The following is a 19849-nucleotide window of genomic DNA, read 5'->3' on the forward strand; positions in this document are numbered from 1 at the left end:
GATGTATAAATTTGAATTAAACACCATCGGCATACATTGTATACATACAAATATTTGTGTTGTGGCTGAAGTCCAAAAGAGGTTAATGTTGAGGTTGTTGATTAATGTTGACACTAATTAAAATGCACCAATAATGGAGGAAGTGAGATTGCTTTTTGTGATCAATAGCTGAAAAATCTTATTTGGGGCTCACCCCAAAGCAGCTCAGAGGCAGCTCAGCTGGCCTTTCTTCTCTCTAACGCAAGGTAGTGGTTCTGAGCATGGTTCCGAAGGCCAGCTATTGGGCATCAGATGCCACCTCCTGCGACGTAGTACTGTGGCTCTGGACAGGTTACCCACATTCCTTATAGGCCTTAGTTTCCTTAACTGCACAATATGGAAGATAATAATTTTGCCTAAGGAATGTATTCCTGAAAACCATGTATACGCTTCAAAACTCGCTTATTTTAAAATCAGTTTTCTCATAGGACTGTCAAAGGAAGGGAACAGTATTTTTGTCTGTGATACTGTGATTTATAATAAGAAGTACACATTTGATCTTTATCCCCATTTCACAGGGCACAGGGCTAAAACCGTTGAAATTTCCAGAGGAGGGCATATATATGTGTCTTTTGTTAAGTTAACGGTGTGACTTTTGGATATCACCCAAGGTGGGAGGCTGGTTGCCAGTGGAGCCAACCATGCGATTGGAGGGTTGGAACTTTCAGTTCCAGTCCCCCTACCTCCATGGAGGGAAGAGGGTCTCGAGGTTGAATCAATCACCAGTGGTGAATGAGTTAATCAAGCATATCTATATAATGAAGCCTCCATCATACCTCAAAAGGTCAGGGTTCAGAGAGCTTCATTCAGGGTGTTGTGTTGGAGAAGACGTGGAAGCTCGGCACCCTTCCCCATAGCTTGCCTATGCGTCTCTTCCATCTGACTGTTCCTGAGTTACACCCTTTTATAATAAACTGGTAATCTAGTGAATAGGGTGTTTCTCTGAGTTCTGTGACCCACTTTAGCAAATTAATCAATTCTGAGAAGGGGTCTTGGGAACCTCTGATATATAGCTGGTCAGTCGGAAGTACAGGTAACAACCTGGACTTGGAACTGACATCCCGAGTTGGAGGGAGCGGTTGGAACCTCCAGTTTGCAACCGGTAGGTCAGAAGCACAGGTAACGGCTTGGGCTTGCAACTGGAGTCTGAAGGGGTGGACAGTCTTGTAGGACTGAACTCTTAACCTTCAGAATCATGCTACCCTGGATAGATAGTGTCAGAATTGGATTGCATTCACGGACATCCTGCTGGGGGTAGGAGAAGCACCCCCAATACACACTTCTTCTCTCAGCCTGGTGGTCTGCATATATACACTGCTTAGGGGAGCAGAAAACAGGACTCTTCCCTATGTGAAGCATTCAGACTTGCTGGGGTGATAAGATCAGTAGAAATGTTTGCCCTCTGAATTTCAGTAGCACTTGTTGCCTCTACAGTTATTATTAACACTTATATACTCCTGTCATTTACTTTTCCCACATGTGTTTTCACTTCCAAACTAGATTGTAAACTCCTCTTGGGTTTATCCCTGCCCTATACTTCATTGACTCCCTCCTAGTGTCAAGCAGAGTTACTTTGCACATGATGGAAATCTTCATCCAATTTGACTAGTGAAGATGATGTATTTTTGGAGACCCCAAGGCTGTGTGTGATGGAATGGCAAAGCACATAACAGAGACAATGCTTGCCCTTTCATGTCAAAAAAAGGGAGAGTTTGGATTCTCTTCTTGAAATATATCCCTTTTTTGTTTTCCCTTCTCTGAAGTGTGCCCTTCTGTTATCTACAACATAACACACTCTTCTCTGAAAAACATCCCCATCCCATACCTCTCATTCCCACAGTAGCCTGGGTATTCTTGAGTGTCTGTTCCATCCACATAAGGGTCTTTGGAAGGGGCCTCTCCACATGTTCCACAGAAGAACCTTCAAGTTTTGAAATCTGAAATGTCACTGAAAATCCTTTATCCGCTGCCTTCCCTTGAAGTACTTGGGCATCCATATCAAGGAACAAAGGGTGTTGATTCTATTTGTATATTTCACTGCAGATTTAAAGACTGTAATTTCTCTTTCTCCCTCATTTCACAGTCAGATCATCTTGAGTGTCTTTCTTCTCTGGTTTGCCTTCGCATAATGTTCCAAATTCTGGCCATTGCTTGCAAAGTCTTGGAAACCAATGCAACTCTCATTTTTCTTTCCAGATTTTTCTTTTCTTTTAGCTCAGCAAAATTGCACTATTTCAAAGGCCACTCTCATGTTTTTGCCCATGTAATGTTTCCAGAGGGTCACCATTTGCTATCAAATCACTCCCCAAAGGCGGTTTCTTTGTTTTGTTTTGTTTGTATCTGTTGTCTTCGCTCAGGAAGCAGACTCCTGCTTCCTGCAGAACGAGCAAGGACTCCAGTGATAGTTCCTTGGTGTGACTTCTCTTTTCCCTCATCTGCCAAATCTTAATTTCTGGTACTGGCATTTCCAAGTGGAAGAATGATTTCCTTGAGTCTTTCAGTCCTGCTGTCTGCGTCCTGAGAACGTCACACCTGCTGGGAAGGAAGTGACTGCGTCCCAGAGCTCTCTGCTGCTTGGCCTGCTGAGGCGGGGAGTATCGGCACAGCTGAAGGCGCCTGGGCCTTGCCTTTCCACGGTGCTGCCTTTCATGAAGCTGGTGGTGTGACAGGATGGGAACTATATTGAGAATCTAGAGTCCTGGGCTCTCTTGTGGTTCAGCAAGCAGTGACTTTTCTAGCCTCCTTCATCTCATTCATAAAATGGGAGGTCCATTTTCAACACAAACAAATTCAAGGCATGGTATTAGGAACTGCGATGTGGTGCCTGCTGTCCTTTCCAACCGCAGGCTCCTTGACTTCTCTCCTCATACGCCCTTGTTCCATTCAGAATGGCAGTTCCCCAAGATGCCAGTGTCTTTCTTTCTGCCTCCAGGACTTTGTACTATCTCTTAATAATCCTGAACATTTTCTAAGCTTAGCTCTCTCTTGGCTCTGAAGGCCTTTCTTTACTCCTAAGTCTGGGTTAAAGGTCCCTACTATGGGTACTCCATCATACCCTATATTTAGTTATTTATTTTGCATCACGTATACTTTTTGTGGTCAGTTTTTTTTCCTTGTCTGTCTCCCTTATTGCACTGAAGGTTCTTGGGGTGGAAATCAAGTCTCATTCTTTTTATGTTCCCAGCTCTAACAACAGTAATAACTATAAATATTTACAAATTACTTATTCTTTGCTTTTTTTTTTTTTTTTAATATTTTGTAACAATGACCTCAGCTAGAACTCAACCCTTTGAAGTAGGAACTGTTTTTACAGGTCAAGAAATTGAGGCTCAATGAAGTTATAATGCTGGTTGTGGGTCACTCCTAGAAAGAGGTAGACTGGGCATTTGTACCCAGTTGTCTGATGCCAGAGCCTCTGCAGTACAGCTTAGATGCAGTACCGTTAGATGCTGAATGAATGAATGTTTCAGTCAGCCTCAGAGATGAAATTGTAATGAATGCTTTGCTTAGAAAAAATGTATGATTTAATTGGGATATGAGACAGGAAAACACATAATCTCAGTATCATGAAAGTGTTTGCTTATCCTTAGAGCTCACAGCCCAGCCTAGCATCTCCTGTTCTGGGTGTCTTGTCAGTGGTGATACCCTCCCTCAACTACTGTCCCTTCCATGTTTTCCGTGACTGTGTTCTGTTCTTCCCTGGGTGCTCAGAAGAGCAGGCTGTCTGAGCCCAGCCCATCAGGAAACAGGGATAATCAGGCAATGGCGGGAGAGGAACTCAACTTGTACTGAGCATCTGCTGGCCAAGTCTCCTCCTCTGTACTCTCTTTTACTCTTCCCAGCAGCCCTTAGAAGCAGTTGGTATTATGTCGATTTCAGAGACAAGAAACTTGAAGCTTATAAGAGAAAGCTAACTTGTCTAAGACCTCACAGCTAGTGAAAGGGAATATCTGATCTCAGATTTATGGTCCTCTAATTGCAAAGTACATTTCTGTGGGTTGGGGGTGCGTAGAGACGTAATGGCAAAAAAAAGACTGCTACAACCTAATTCTCCCTTCCACCTCCACTCTCAACTATCCACACTACCTGAAACTCTCACCATTAATTACTGGTTTGGGTTTTGCGATTTTTTTGTTGTTGTTGTTGTTGTTTTGTTTTTTAGAGTTACTGTTCCTTGGGTCTGAAACCAAAAATCCAGCCATTTGTCAGCAGAATTGGATTATAATGGGAGGTGACTTGGGACAGATGTGTAGATGTGAGAAAGACCTGTTTGGGTCTTTAGGGAAACCCCTGCAAAAATGAGGACAGACATTCATCCAACCATCTTCCACACCTGTTTCATTGGTTTGGCTAATTCTCTGAGTCGAGAAATCATACACACTACTAACCCAGCCTTTTCCTTCTTCCATCCCCTCTCTGTAACTCCCCTTCTCCACCCGACCCCAATGTTTCCTCTGTGGATATCTACCAGCCTGAATTGGACAAGGAAAACCTAACTGTTAGGTTTAGAGTTGAGTATTGGTTAGAGTTCAGACCTGTGATCTGCTCTTTGACAAAATGCAGTCCTAAAGCAATTAGGTTCAACAAGAAGAGTCCTGACTCCCAGGCTTCTGGGCCCCTGTCCCAGTCACATCGTAGGGAGGGGATAGGCAGGTGGAAAGAGGTGGGAAAAAGACTGTTTCTTCCCCTCCCTTTGCTTGTTTTAATTACTACTGAAAAGTTGCAATTGGAAGAAGAGATTTCCAGCTACCCAGCAATTAATTGACTTCCTGCCTCTCCAGCAAGCACACATCCTCTAAGACCTGGGTGAGTCTGATGGGCAGGGGGAAATGCTTGGCTGGGACCAGCTGTGTTTGTCCGTCATAATCCCCTTTGGTCCCCAGCCTAATCTGAAAGTGGCAGCTCAAAGTTAGTAGTAGTAGTCTTGGCAGTTTGTGACGTTGGAAGTGGGGAGAGAATGAAAGAAGAGACTCAGTAGCAGCAACACTGAAAAAAGAAAATGTAGAAAAATCATCCCTAGAATAAACTTTAAAAAATCCCATAATCTATGGAGTCTTAATTTGCAGTCCATGGGTGGGCTTTAAGGATTCTACAAACCTCTTGAAATCATATGCAAAACTTAGTGTGTATGGGCATTTTTCTGGGGAGGGGATTCATGGTTTTCATTAGAGTCTCAAAATACTTCATGATCCCCCAAAATTAAAGGCCAGCAGTCTGATATATTTACCATTCTTTTTTTTTCTTTCAGTTTTTTTTTCATTGAAGTATAGTTGATTTACAGTTTTGTATTAATTTCAGGTGTACAGAGAAGTGATTCAGTTTTGTAAATTGGTGGTAGATCAGAATTTGGACTCATATCTCCAAACACTTGATCCTGTACATTTCTCACTCTGCCATATATCCTCTTTGTCCAGGGTTTATGTTTAGAACTTCTTGAGTGGCATGTGTGGTGAAGGTTTGAGGACATAGCTAGCTCCAAAAATATAGTCCCTTTGTTATCATTGGTCTGTTATGTCTGACCATGTCTCCTCTCTACCACTCACCCCTTCGAGGGTCTTACCCTTTCATTCGAACTCATTTTTGTTATTTCACTTTCCAACACCTGTTATCTATGAAGACCCCAATCATATCGCGATCTACCTGAAGTTATAATCCCTCTAAGATTGTGAGTGTCTGCAGCAGCACATAAAGTGGCTTTCCATAGTGGAGTAAATCAGAGCTTTTTCCCTTTCCTTTCTTTTCTTTCCTCTTGCTTATGTCTTTGCGGCAGCCTAATATTTTCATCAACCTTTGGTATCTTTGATTATTTTTTATTTACTTCTTGTTGAGATATAACTTACACATATTAAAATGTATAAATTGTAAGTATAGAGCTTGATGGATTTTAACATATATATACATATCTGTGTAACCACCATCCAGATCAGAGTGTAGCACATTTATAGCAGCCCAGAAGTTTCCCTCATGCTCTTTTCCAATTAACATTAACCTCTCTCCTGTAGGCAACCATTATTCTGACCTGTATTATGATAAATTTGTTTTGTCAGTTCTTTAACATCATACAAATAGAATCAAACAGTATGTACTCTTTTATATCTAGCCTCTTATGCTCAACACAGTGTCTACGAGAACTTTCTATGTTATAAAGTGTGGCAGCAGCCCACTCTTTTTCATTGCTGTGTAGTAGTCCATTGGGTTGCTCTACCATGTTTTATTTATCCATTTCCTGCTGCAGATCGCTTGGATTGTTTCCAGCTGTTGGCAATTTTGAAAAAAGTTGCTATGGACATTCTTGTACATGTCTTTTTTTTTATTGAAGTATAGTTGGTTTACAGTGTGTTAATTTCTGGTGTACAGCATAGTGTTTCAGTTACATGAGTGTGTGTGTGTGTGTGTGTGTGTATATATATATATATATTCCTTTTCATATTCTTTTTTATTAAAGGCTATTACAAGATATTGCATATAATTCCCTGTGCTATACAGTAGGACCTTGCTGTTTATCTACTTTACATGTAGTAGTTAGTATCTGTAAATCCAAACTCCCAATTTATCCCTCCACACCTGCCTTTTTTCCCTGGTAACCACAAGTTTGTTTTCTATGTCTGTGAGTGTGTTTCTGTTTTGTAACTAAGTTTGTTTGTGTCTTTTTTTTTTAGATTCCACATGTAAGTGATACCTTATGTATACCATAGGTGAGTCTCTTTCTGGCTTACTTCACTTAGTATGACACTCTGCAGGTCCATCTGTGTTGCTGCAAATGGCATTATTTTATTCTTTTTTCTGACTGAGTAATATTCCATTCTATTTATGTACCACATCTTTTTTATCCAGTCATCTGACAATGGACATTTAAGTTGCTTCCATGTCTTGACTATTGTAAATAGTGCTGCTATGAACGTTGGGTGTGTGTCTTGTTAAATTAGGGTTTCTCTGGACGTAGATTTATATATCTTGTACACATCTTTTGATGAACATAAGCACTCATTTTCCCTAAGGAATAGCATTGTTGGATCATTGTATATACATGAGCTTGGATTTAGCATGTACTGACAGTTTTCTAAAGTGGTTGTACCAAACTCCCTTGATTTTGAGCCAGCCAATCTTAGCACCTACTCCAGCCTTTCCCAGATCAACCTGCCTGTGTTGCTATCTGAATTCATTTCTGCCCTAGTTTCTGCATTAACCCCTATCTTAATACCCAATTCTCCCACCCTGGCTTTATTGACTTACAAAAAGCTAGAACTAGAAGAGCCCGCAATAATCATGCGGTTCAACCTCAAGGCTTCAGAGGTAGAGCAAGTGAGGTCTGAGTGAGGTGAGGAGCTGTCCAGCGGCACCAAACAAGTTCCCAGCTGACTTGGGAGGAGAAGGCACAGTTATAAATTCTTTGATAGAAGCAGGGGACAGTTATTCATTTTATTGATCTCCCAAGCTTAGTAAAGTACCCGATATAGGACAGTACTCAAAGAATATTTGTCAAAAAAGAAAAATGAAATGGAAGGATTCTTGGAGATCATTGAGTTCAGTTCTGTCACATTTTGAGAATGTGTAAGTCTGGTTTATAAAAAAGATTGTAGGTGCGACCCTGTTAAATAACAGTGAATCCATTGGGGGAAGATACTTGCTCTTTAATCCTCTTTTAATCATTGCTGTTACCTCAGAGGGAGAATGTCTTAATCTCCTGCTGTATGTCACCTCATTACCAACTGCCAATCTTTCTTCCAAAAAAGGAGAGAGCAAGAGGCTTTAGCTAGATTTTCAGGATGCTTTGTTTTCCTTGCATTTTTTCTTTACCTTTTATGGTGGTTACCTTTTATCTGGAGGAGGAAATAGATGTTTTCTCTTCATGGCTGTGGTAGAAGTTAACTTCTTTTCAAAAAAGTTTGTTTAAGCATAAAGAAAAAACAAGTTGTTTCACTGAAGAAAAGGTTAAGTAAATAATAGTAAATGGGGTATATGGATGTAACAAAAAAATCTTGTAAGTGGTCAGAGACTAACTGAAGGCTGATGGACATTTGTCTAATTCAGACTCACTATTGACAAGATGGGGAAATAGAGCTTGGGAGAAGAGACTTGAATGGACCTTAGAATTGGTGGTAAGGGTTCTCAGTACAGTGCTCCTTCTGTCAAATCTGGCTGTGGTGCATGTTACTTTGGGGAGGAGAGAGACAGAGCTGTAGTCTGAGATGCCCCATTTACAATTAAGGAGACTTGAGGGATTATCTAGGGGCATTTTAAAAGTGCTTCCACAGAATAAACTCGTCTTTTATAGAAGCCTGTGTAGGCAGTTTGTTGTCTCCAGAAGAGTCAGGGTTTGGGAGGGCTATGTCCCAATCACATTCTCACCTTTGTTGTTTAGCTCTGGCAGCACCTCCTCTCAGCCATGTCAAGACAGACATTGCCAAATGACTCCTTTAAGGTGCAGCTCTGCTCCTGCCTCGTGCCAGCTCACACAGCTTCAATGGCTCCCAACCAGCCACCTTAGCTCGGCATTCAGAGCCCTCACAGCCAACTTCCCTTTTCAGTTTCATCTGCCATCAGTTTCATCTTCCCTATACTGTCCTACATTCCAGCCTTGCTGAACTGCACATTTTCCTTAAGGGTGTTCCCTCTTTTCCTTCCCATGCATTCTTCTTTAGTGTTTCTCATGTCTGGATTGCCCTTCCTTTATCTCTGACCATCCACATCCTACAGACTCACTCTTTCAAGAAGCCTTTCATGATTCTTCCAACTGGATGTGATTTCTCCTCCCTTTATTATAAGCAGGATCCATTCTTTATGAAACAGCCTCCTTGAGTATAATTGACAAAGTCCTGTTCAAATGGATTATCTCATTTTTATTGTCATAGCAAACCTATGAGCTGGGTATTATTATTAGGATTGACATTTTATAGCTAAGGCTATTGAAGCACAGGGAGGTTGAGTAACTTGCCCAAGGTCACACTGCTGACAATAGCAGAGCCAGAGTTTAGAGACAGTCTTTTGGAGTCCGGAGCTCACACTCTTAACCAGTATTCTGTCCTAACCACCCTTGCTGTTCTGTAGCATTCTGCTTAGAGTTGGTTAAATGAATTATAAGAAGCTCTCTGCTCATCTTTCTGAGATGCTGCAGTAGTCAGGCCTATGTCCAAGGTGAAGATAGAGATAGTTAATGCCTTTGTATTGCTGTCAGTGATTTGGGAAGCTGGACTTGGCAAAGATGTCTGCCTTGCACCAGCCTGGGTTGTCTACGGAGTCACTGTACTGGCAGCTGAAGAATCCTGGTAAGAAACCCATGGCTGGGGATGTTGGGGGAGGTACCAGGGTGCATTCTTTCTGTTCTGATGTAGGAAGAGCTCCTGGCCCACAGGAGGAATGGTTCCAGCTTCAAGGACAATGAGAGCTCGGCTCCTGAACCTGGACTGCCGCAGCAGCAGCCTTGCACAGGCTGCTCCTGCCCAGGGACACCATAAATCGCTGGGCCATGGACTTGACAGCCAGCCGCGATGTGATCAGAAAGCCAACAGGAGCCAGTGCCAAACCTTTGGTGGCTGCTTCCTTCATGTTCCTCTCATCCATCATGCGGGGCATAGTAGTCACTGGGATACTCACCTTCTTTCCAAAAGGGGACTCAAGGGTCAGACAGTCAAGTCTCAGGTGGGGAGAATGTATTAACCCTTTCAAAGCAGTAATCTTTCATTTTTCACATTCATTGTCTCACTTAAATCCCATTTATTCATTCAGTCATTTATTGAAGAAGTAGGTATGAAACAAATTCAGGATTCAGTCATCTTTTTTCTGAGATCTTCTGAAGAAGACAGGGACAAAATGTTCCCATTTTACAGATCAGGGGACTTGGAAGCGGGGAAGCTTTGGAAAGAATTACATCAGGAAAGAGCCTTAAATTTTAGCCCTAGCCCTGTTATCATTTGAGTGAAGTTAGGAAAATAATTTCTCCTCTCTGAATGAGAGTTAGTTACTGCTTTTCATAAATTATCTATCTTTAAACTTCATTATTAAAAAAAGGCATATTTGCGTATGATTGGAGTTTAAACTTTCTAAAAGATATAAAACCAAACAACACTCTTCCTTATCTCTCCTCTTAGGCTCTAATTCCTCTCTTCAAAGATGACAACTCTTTTTCTGGAAAACAATGTGTGTGTGTTTGTGTGTGTGTGTGTGTGAAACAAATGGGAATATACTCTGCTGAACCTTGCCTTTTTAACTAAACAGTGTATCTTGGAAATCTTTCTATGTCAACAAGATAGATCTAATGCATTCTTTTTAAAGGGTGCATTATTATGTTGTACGGATATACAATAATTAATGATTTGACCTCTGTGCTATTGAAAGATACTTAAGCTATTTTTTTTTTTTTGTTCTCTTATGGTTGCTTTATAAACAATGCTGCAGTGAATTTCATTGTGCCATATATCTTGGCATACCTTTGGGTAAATTCCTAGTAAAGAAACTGCTGAGTCAAAGGGTAAGTGAATTTTAATTATTGAAAGCAATGGCTGTATTGCATTCCAGAGTTTGCCTTGATCAGTGGTTCAACCAACAGGGTATGTGAGTGCCTATTTCCTTACAACTTTCCCCTTTCTGGTCATTTTTTGGGCCAACCCTATAAAACCTATTTTAAAATAGGTAGGACGAATCCTATTGCCTCTAAATTCTCCCTTCAGCTTGAATTTTGTTGTTGTTACCTTTTGAGCTATTGTATTTGTTATATAGATATTTATGTTTGGTTTGTTTTCTTTGTTATATATGAGATTAGAGAACATATAATTGTTCATATGTACAATAATAAAGATTTCTTTATTTTTAAAATTTATCTAACTGTAAGAAAAAAAGGGAAGTCCACCTGTGTAAACTCAGTGAGCTGAAGCTGCAATAGCCAAAATGTGAGGACAGAAGGGAGAAAGCAGAGCCAGAGTGACTGGGGAAATTGTTGAGTCAGTTCCTGGGGCACTTAATTATTCTACAAGGGTTTGGCACGTAAGGGTCCTCATCATCTGATTGTAAGCTCCTAGAAGCAATGTTCAAGCCTCCTTCTGTCGTGCTTGTCCCTGCAGCACTCAGAGAGGCCTGAGGCCCAGATGCCACAGGGATTGCTTGGACAGATATGACATCTTGGCGGGGTGCTATAAACAAAACCTCCGTAAGTTTGCAAACTGTTCAGAGATCTGATACTTCCTTCTGTCTCTGCCACTAACCCCTGGGTGATCCTGGGCAACTTCCTTCACTCTTCTGGGTCTCTGATAGATGATATATAAAACAGAGTTGGGGATCAGACTAGATCAGTTCTTAGCAGTTCTTGACCTGCTAATGAACCAGAACATGATTTTTCTGTTTATTTTTATTTTTTATTTTAATATAGTTTTTCTTTTTAAATCAAAGTTTAGTCAGATAATTCTGTCAAGGTTATTATGCAAAACACATCACCATACCCAATAGTTTTAAATACTTTTAGCTTTAAAAATTTATCTGTAAGTAACATGCAGATAGGGCCTCTTTATGATTTTTATTTTTTCAGTTTAGACATATTTTTTAAATTGTATTTTTTTAATTGAAGTATAGTTGATTTACAGTGTTGTGTTAATTTCAGGTGTATAGCAAAATGGTTCAGTTATACATATATCTATAAATCTATTCTTTTCCAAATTGTGAGTCTTTCAATCTGGAAATCCAAGTTTTTTTGGTTATGGGAAATTCATTTGAATTTATTTCTTTGATTATTTTCTCTCCACTATTTCTTCTTTTCTCAGAACCTCTCTCATACAGATGTTGCATCTTCTAGAGGGATTCCCTATTTTTATTATATATATATTTTTTATTCCTCTCTCCCCCTGTTTTTTTCTCTTCTGTTTGGGAGATGTGTTTGGCTTCATCTTTCAGTCCTTTGTTTAGCTTTTCATTTCTCCTTAGCACATTTTTAATTTCTAAGAGTTATTTCTTGTTTTCTAATTACTTTTTAAATAGCATTGTGTTTTTACTTTATAAATGCAATATCTCCCCTTTTCTCTCTGAGGATATTAATGGCAGCTTTTTGTTATTGTTGTTGCTTAGTTTTTGAGGTTTTCATCTTCCTGAATGGTCTCTCTCTCTCTCTCTTTTTTTTTTTTACCAAGTTGCTTTTTCCCTTATTATTTGTTTTCTGTCTTGTCTGTCATTCATTTTAAAGGCTTCCTTCAGATGTCTAGTCATCTTTGACTATCTATTCATATTTAGAAATAGGAACCAAAAAAGCTAATTGAAATCTTCGTGTGCACACTTGCAACTTAAAGTTATGTGTTTTGGCTCCATTATGGGGGAAGTTCTGGTGATGACTTCTTCAAGTCTTTCATTCTTGAGCTGGTTAGATTCCTCTCATAAGATTTTCCAGTGTCTTGCCTGGAGAATGTGGCTTCCATGGTTTTGACAGTTCAGTTGGAGACAAAAGCTGGAAGTCTCAGCATCCAGGTAGTAACTATTCACTTAGTATTTTTGTCTTGAATATAATACCCTTGTCCTCAATTCTTCCTGATGTCTGTCAGCATATTCAGAGATCCTGGTTTTGTTCATTCTTCAGAATAAATGTCCAATTTTCTATCAAGGTGAAGTAGGGGCAGTTTCCCAGCTATGGAGATTGGAGGAAAAACATCTGGAACTAAGTATTATTAACTTTTTATAATGGAAAGGTTCAAACATAAACCAAATTAAAGAGTATAATGAACTCCGTAACCCCCAGCTTCAGTACTTAAAATATTTTTTCAATTTTAACTACTTTAAATGTACTTATAACCCATTCTTCTCTATTTACCCCTGCCTTTTCCTGCTTCCAGAGGTGCTAGTATCACCAATCCTGGAACTTTTTGGAGTTCCTTTAGTGTAAACTGGGTTGATTTTATTTTTCCCCCCTGCACAACCACCTTAGAATTCCGCTTTCTTGGTTTTGCTACTGGAGTTACCACTTTCCTTTCTGCTTTACTTGGTTTTTATTGTTATTGTCTCCTCTTTTGGTGTCTTTGCAATACTGCAGATTCAGTTACACAGGTAACACACTCTCACATCTGAGAATTTAAATAAACTCCACCTAGAACTTTATTTCCCTAGCTCTTTGGTGGGTTGATCCTTTCTTTATGTGTCATTTTAGTCTTCACATTCTCCTAGAAGTTCCCCCTGACCTCCTCGTTCAGGGCCCCTCCTCTGCCCTCTCATTTCAACCTCTGCTTGATCCCACCCAGCACTTCTCTTGCTGTGTTGTGATTGCTTTTCTCCGTCACTAAACAGTGAATTCTGGGAAGATAGGTCTCTATTCCAGCATGTATTACATCTACAGCAGAGAGTTACTACATGTGTACTATGTACAAAATAGTTGTGTTTTTCATATACTAGCTTATTTGTTTCTCAGAATAATCCTCAGATGTCAGCACTATTATTATCCCCAATTTATATATGAGAACATTGAGGCACTGTTATTTAATAAGTTGCCCAAGTTCACATCACCAATTAGTAGAAGAGGAGCCAGGAATGGAATCCAGGCTATCTAATTCCAGGGTCTGCCAGGTAGACAGTATTTCAGATTCACTTGTAGAATAAGTGAGCTCACTCATGAAGGTGTGATTGAACTGAAAAGTAGGGCCAGTGCACCAAGGAGGTTTGGAAGCCCCACGTGACCATTTCACGAAGAGTGCTTCAGTCTCACCCTGTGGCGCTGGGTATTTCCAGTCTGTGACAAAAGGACTGAAGGTCATTGTGATTCATAACTGCAGATGTTCATCTGCTGCCTGCTCTCTGGACACCCAGAAAAGAGACTTTTGGAATAACAACATAGTGGTCTCACAGAATCCACTCAAATGCAGAATCTGAGTTTAATTCTTACCAAGATTCTGTCCTCTCAAGAGTCTAGCAGAGTGCTTGGCATTCAGTAGACTTGCAGTACATGTTGAGGGTTGCAATAAATCAGTCAATAAGTCAGTTCAGTTGAAAAATCAATCCTCAATCACTGAGTACCAAGTTGGAAGGTATTTTAGCCCCCCTTGTACTTGGGAAATAAGCATTAAAAAATTGTAAGGTCAGAGTTTCTCACTCTCCTGTTCCCTTTTAGTATATACTCTTCCTTATCCTGGTACCAGCCTCAAATGTCTACCATGCAAATGCTGTTCATCCGTGTGCTCTGCCCATTTACCCAAGATACCCCACCTAGAGTGTCTTCTCTGCATATGTTCAACTAGTGTTTATTTATTGAAAAAAGGTCTATATAGTACCTACTAAATTCCAGGAGTTTAATGGTAAGAAAAAATAGCTGTGACCCATAAGGATTGTCAAGTCCTTGCATTCCTATTGCTTGCTTTGTTCTGGATTTGGCTTGGTAAGGGATATAAATAGGCATGAAGATATCTCTGGCGTCTAGCAACTTACAGTCTGTGTGAGGAAGCAGAACAAAAAATTAGAGTACTGTTAGGAGCTAAACTGTAGAAGACTTTGCATAATGAAGTAGGCTCTCCAGGAAAGGAAATAGCAGGGTGGGTTAGGGTTTATCACGTACCACAGGAACGTGAACACAAAGACTAAGGACAAGAAGTCACGTACCACAGGAATGTGAACACAAAGACTAAGGACAAGAAGTCAAAGATTAGAGTTTCTTTAAAACCATCTAGAATGTCAAGACCTTGCCTATTTTGGTTACCTTATATCACCAGTGTCTGAAACAGTATTTAATAAGTAGTTGTTGAATGAATGAATGAATGAATGAGTGAATGAATTGAGTATGCCTTAGGGAGGAAGAGGAGATGAAGGTAGGTGGATGAGACAAATCCAGAGCCTGGTCTGTATTTTTCTCCCCTGAGGATACGGTTCTAATGTTCCAGGTGTTAGTAAATTATCTCATAAATTAATTCTAAAAATCCCTTCCTGCCCTAAGAACCCCTGAATCTGTGAGTCTAATCCCTGTAGAAATGCTAATAGTTGCTAATAGCTTAATGTTGGATTCCTCCTAGAGCTACTTGCATTTAACATTGTACTCCTAAAGATGCCTGCATCCCTAACTGGAGGAATTTTAGGCACTGAGATGGAACCTGGTAGGGAGATACTTGTAGACTGCAAGGGGTAGGTCCCTGAGTATCAGCTCACAAGGCTTTCTCTGCCCTAACTACCCACAAGGGTGACTCAGGAAGAATGGTTTTGGCAGTCATTCTTATTATGGAGAAAGTGGGAGTTTTAGAGTTTCTTCCAGTCTCCTCCTCCCTCCTCTTTTCCCTTCCCCTTCCCCATGTTTCCTCCCTCCCTCTATTCCTCCCTTCCTCCCTCTCTTTTTATTCCTTTGTCTCTGAGTCAGCCAATGGGCATCTCGTCCACTCAACCCTGTGCTACCCTAAATTGTGTTCTAATAACTTGTCCCCCAGCTCTGATTTCCATCAGTGAGGGGCTTGTAAACCTTAGCTCCTGCCTAGCCAGTGAGCCCCCAGGCTTTTTAGAGAACAATTGGACAGGTGGGCCTTTGTGAGTGCATGTGTGTGAAAGAGTTCAGGGACACTGGTGTTCTGGAATGAAGAGAGAAAAGGAAGGAGGTACAAGAGATAAATGGATAAATAGATAAACCAGTCAACTGATGGATTGTTGGATTAGTAGGTCAGAGCCTTGCGCCCTATTACATTGCTACTTTTTAATGTTTAGAATGACATGCCTGGGATCACTGGTGCTAGTGTCCCATACTCATTGTACCTTCCCATATTTCCTTTTACCATAGTCTGTGAACTGTCTTCTGTGGTCCTGAATAGGATCCCCTCTTTTCCTGCATTCATGCTTTAATTCAAGCTGTTCTTTTTTTTTTTTTTTTTTGTGCTCCCCTCCTTTTAATTGAGGTATAGTCAGTTTACAATGTTGTATCAGTTTCTGGTGTACAGCATAATGTTTCAGTCATACATGAATATAAATATATTCATTTTCATATTCTTTTTCACCATAAGCTACTATAAGATACTGAATACATTTCCCTGTGCTATACAGTAGAAACTTGTTTTTCTGTTTTATATATACCGGTCAGTATCTGCCAATCTTGAACTCCCAGTTTATCCCTTCCCACTCTTCTCACCCCTGACAACCACAAGTCTGTATTCTATGTCTGTGAGTCTGTATCTGTTTCATATATGTTCATGTGTCTTTTTTTTTTTTTCAGATTCCACATATGAGTGGTATCATATGGCATTTTTCTTTCTCTTTCTGGCTTATTTCACTTAGAATGACAGTCTCCAGGGCCATCCATGTTGCTGCAAATGACATTATTTTATCATTTTTAATGGCTGAGTAGTATTTCATTGTATAAATATACCACAACTTCTTTATGCAGTCATCTATTGACAGACATTTAGGTTGTTTCCATGTCTTGGCTATTGTAAATAGTGCTGCTATGAACATTGGGGTGCAGGTGTCTTTTTGAATTAAGTTTCCCTCTGGATATATGCCCAGGAGTGGAGTGCTGAGTCATATGGTAAGTCTACTTTTAGTCTTTTGAGGACTCTCCATACTGTTTTCCACAATGGCTGCACCAAACTGCATTCCTACCAACAGTGTAGGAGGGTTCCCTTTTCTCCACACCCTCTCCAGCATTTATTATTTGTGGACTTTTGAATGATGGCCATTCTGACTGGTGTGAGGTGATACCTCATTGTAGTTTTAATCTACATTTCTCTGAGAATTAGTGATACTGAACATTTTTTCATGTGCCTATTGGCCATTTGTATGTCTTCATCAGAGAACTGCTTGTTTAGGTTTTCTGCTCATTTTTGGATTGGGTTTTTTTCTTTATAAGTCATATGAGCTGTTTATATATTCTGGAAATCAAGCCCTTGTCAGTCTCATTTTTGCAAATATTTTCTCCCATTCTGTAGATTGTCGTTTTGTTTTGCTTATGGTTTCCTTTGCTGTGCAAAAGCTTATGAGTTTAATTAGGTCCCATTTGTTTAAAATTTAAAAGAAGAAAAAAAGATTTGAAAACAGTATAATCAATAACAGAAGAACAAAACAGAGAAATAAAAATAAAATTGAGACAAATTTTAAACAATTTAAAAGAAAAAAGATTTGAAAACAGTATAATCAATAACAGAAGAACAAAATAAAGAGAAGTAAAAATCAAATTGAGACAAATTTTAAAAAATTGATGAAAAATGTTAAATGAAAATTTTAAAAGGGATTTAAAAAATTAAAAATTAAAAAAAAAAAGGAGGATGTATTCCTGTGGAGACTGTGTGCTCTTAATTTTGTTGAGAGGTCCTTCTTAAATATGGATGGTTGCCAAGTCTTTCTTCCGTGCCTTTTGGCTCTTATCACTTTGGTTGGGGGTGTGACTGGTGTCCTGGTGGCCAGAGCCTGCCCTTGGCTATTGAGCGGGGCCTCCTTTTTGTTCTTTGGTTGTCGCCACTCCTGCCCTCTCCCTGCTGCACGAGCTTGGCTCGCTGGTTCCAGAGGCCCTGCGGTAGTGCCCTTGGTCTGTGCTGCTCCCAGTGCCGGTGGGCGGGTGGGCGGGTCGCGGCCCCTCCCTACGCTGCGTCCCTGCGCTCGAGCTCGGTACATGGGCGGTCACTCCCAGGCTGCACCAGCCCTCGCCCCTGCTCGTGCTAGAACTCCACTCCTTGCTCCTTTGTCTTTGAGGCATAAGTTCACTGAGACAGCGGAGCAGAAGGGTCCCCTCTGCCTGGGGCTGTAAAGAAATCTCAGTCCTGCCTATGAGGTTGCAGAGTCCCTAGGTACGTATTCAGGTGTTGAACCCGCCTCTGCCTGGCAAAATATGGTGGAAGTGGCTGAGCCTCGCCTCTCTTCTCCCAAGAAAGCGTCAGTAATGGTGCCTCGAGTCTGAGGAGACAAAGGCTATGGTGCCCCTCCCTCCAGGGCACACCAGCAGTGTTGCTTTGCTTTAGTGACTAGGGCTGGGGGTTGCACGGACCCTTTGTGTCCATTTAACTTAGTTCCGTTGGTCAAGGGCTTTTCCATACAGATCTGAGCCTCGGAGGCTTCCCCTCCGTTCTGCTGACCCTTCCGCTGGAGAGGGGGAGACCCAGCGAACAAGCGCTATTCCTCTTTCGGGGCTCCCTCCCCACGGGACCAGTCCGCACTATTTTCCTTTTCTTCCTTCTTTTTCCCTTTTCTTCTACCATATTTGCGGCATATTTTGTCTTTTCGAGAAGGCCATGTTCTGTCAAAGTTCAGCAGGTGTTCTGAGTGGATAGGTGGGTCCATGGAATTCACTCTTGGTGTATTTGTGGGATAGGGTGAGCTACAAGTGTCCCTCTACTCTGCCATCTTGGCCCTTCTCCTATGCTGTTCTTTTGACTTGAGGTACCCTATGCCCTGTTCTCTATGTTACCAAATCATACCTACTTTGAGATTCTAGCTCATGAAGCCTTTCCTCACCCCTTCCTTACTTGAGTAGAAACCTGAATGAACTGAAGAGCAATCTATACAAGAATCTGAAGGGAGAGATGCTGGGCAGAAGGAGAGATTCTGAGTCTGGAACCTACTAAGTAGATTTATAGACCAGCACAGAGAGCAGTCAGTGTCTGATTCACCTCTGTATTATTGTCAACAATGGTAAGATCTGGTTGAAACACTCAGTGTTATTTCAGTATTTTGAAGGTTAGACCTCTGAGTGGGAAGAGAGAAGTTTATCGGGTCCAGTTGAGGCTCTAAATGTTTTACACACGTTTTCTCTTTTATTCTCAAAATAACCCAGTCTGGTGGGTGTTATTCCCACTTTAGAGATGAGGTAGTAGAAGCTCCCTGGAGTTGAGTGACATGCTTGAGGTTACAGAGCCAGTAATCATTGATCTGGGATTCTCTCTGGTGGTGAAATCAACACACTTGCCTTTTGTTACATCACTTCCTTCATCAGTTACATGGAGAAGAGACTTCCCCTTTCTTCAGCAGCAGAGCTGGGCTTCAGTTTAATGGAATTTCTGCAGATGAATGCTCTATCTAGTAATATATAAAAGTATGATAAAAATAACCACAATACTAGTCCCAACTACCATTTACTGAGCAGTTCACTTACTGTATAGAGATTATCTCCTTAAACCTTATGATAGTTGTATAAAGTACGTATGATCAATGTCCACCCCCATTTAACAGACAGTAACATCTGTTTTTACTAACTTAATTCAAGGTCACACAGGTAGTGACTGGAGGATGAAGATTCAGATTCTTACGCCAGTCTACAAAGTCCAGCATGAACTCCCTTCAAACCACTACTCCCCTTATCCCTTCCCCTACACCTCACTTTCTGTGCTGTGGTCTCTATTCTCCAGTATGCAGTGCTTTCTTCCACCACTGGGCCTTTCTTGGAACAAGCTATTCTCTGAATAATGTAATATTTCTTTTCCTCTTCTATTTGGCTAATATTTCCTATTCATTCTCCAGATACTAATTCAATCTCATCTCCTAAGGAAGCCTGTGGAGGTTTTAGAATAGGCCCGTACCTTCTTTGACATCCTAGCCATTGAGAAGAGGGGGTTCTATATCCATACTTTTGGATCTGAGCAGTTTTATAACTGCTTTGACCAAGAGTATGGTGAAAGTGATGCTCTGTAACTTCAGAGGCTAGGTCATAATGTACCATACAGTTTCCACTTTGTTTCTGGGAACAGTTATACTTGGATCCCTGAGCCGCTTTGCAAGAACTCCCGCTTTCCTTGGACTCTGTGCTGGACTGCTTTGGTCAGCAGCCAGCTGAGCTCCCAACTGACAGCCAGCATCACCTGCTAGCCTTGTGATGAACCCATCTTAAATACCTAGCTCAGCCAGATTGTCACGTGACTGCAGCCTCAGTTGATATCTGACTGAAACTTCATTAGAG

General features: G+C 40.8%; 1 long non-coding RNA gene across 1 annotated transcript in view; it reads left to right on the forward strand.

The window, feature by feature from the left end:
- The window catches only part of LOC135321024 (uncharacterized), a 303283-nt gene that overhangs the window by 186212 nt on the left and 97222 nt on the right, over positions 1 to 19849 (forward strand). The window contains exon 2 of the long non-coding RNA XR_010380405.1: positions 6699 to 6734. This is a non-coding gene — a long non-coding RNA (uncharacterized LOC135321024). The remainder of the gene's footprint in view (positions 1 to 6698; positions 6735 to 19849) is intronic.

This window comes from Camelus dromedarius, chromosome 3 (assembly GCF_036321535.1).
Source record: "Camelus dromedarius isolate mCamDro1 chromosome 3, mCamDro1.pat, whole genome shotgun sequence".
NCBI lineage: Eukaryota > Metazoa > Chordata > Mammalia > Artiodactyla > Camelidae > Camelus > Camelus dromedarius.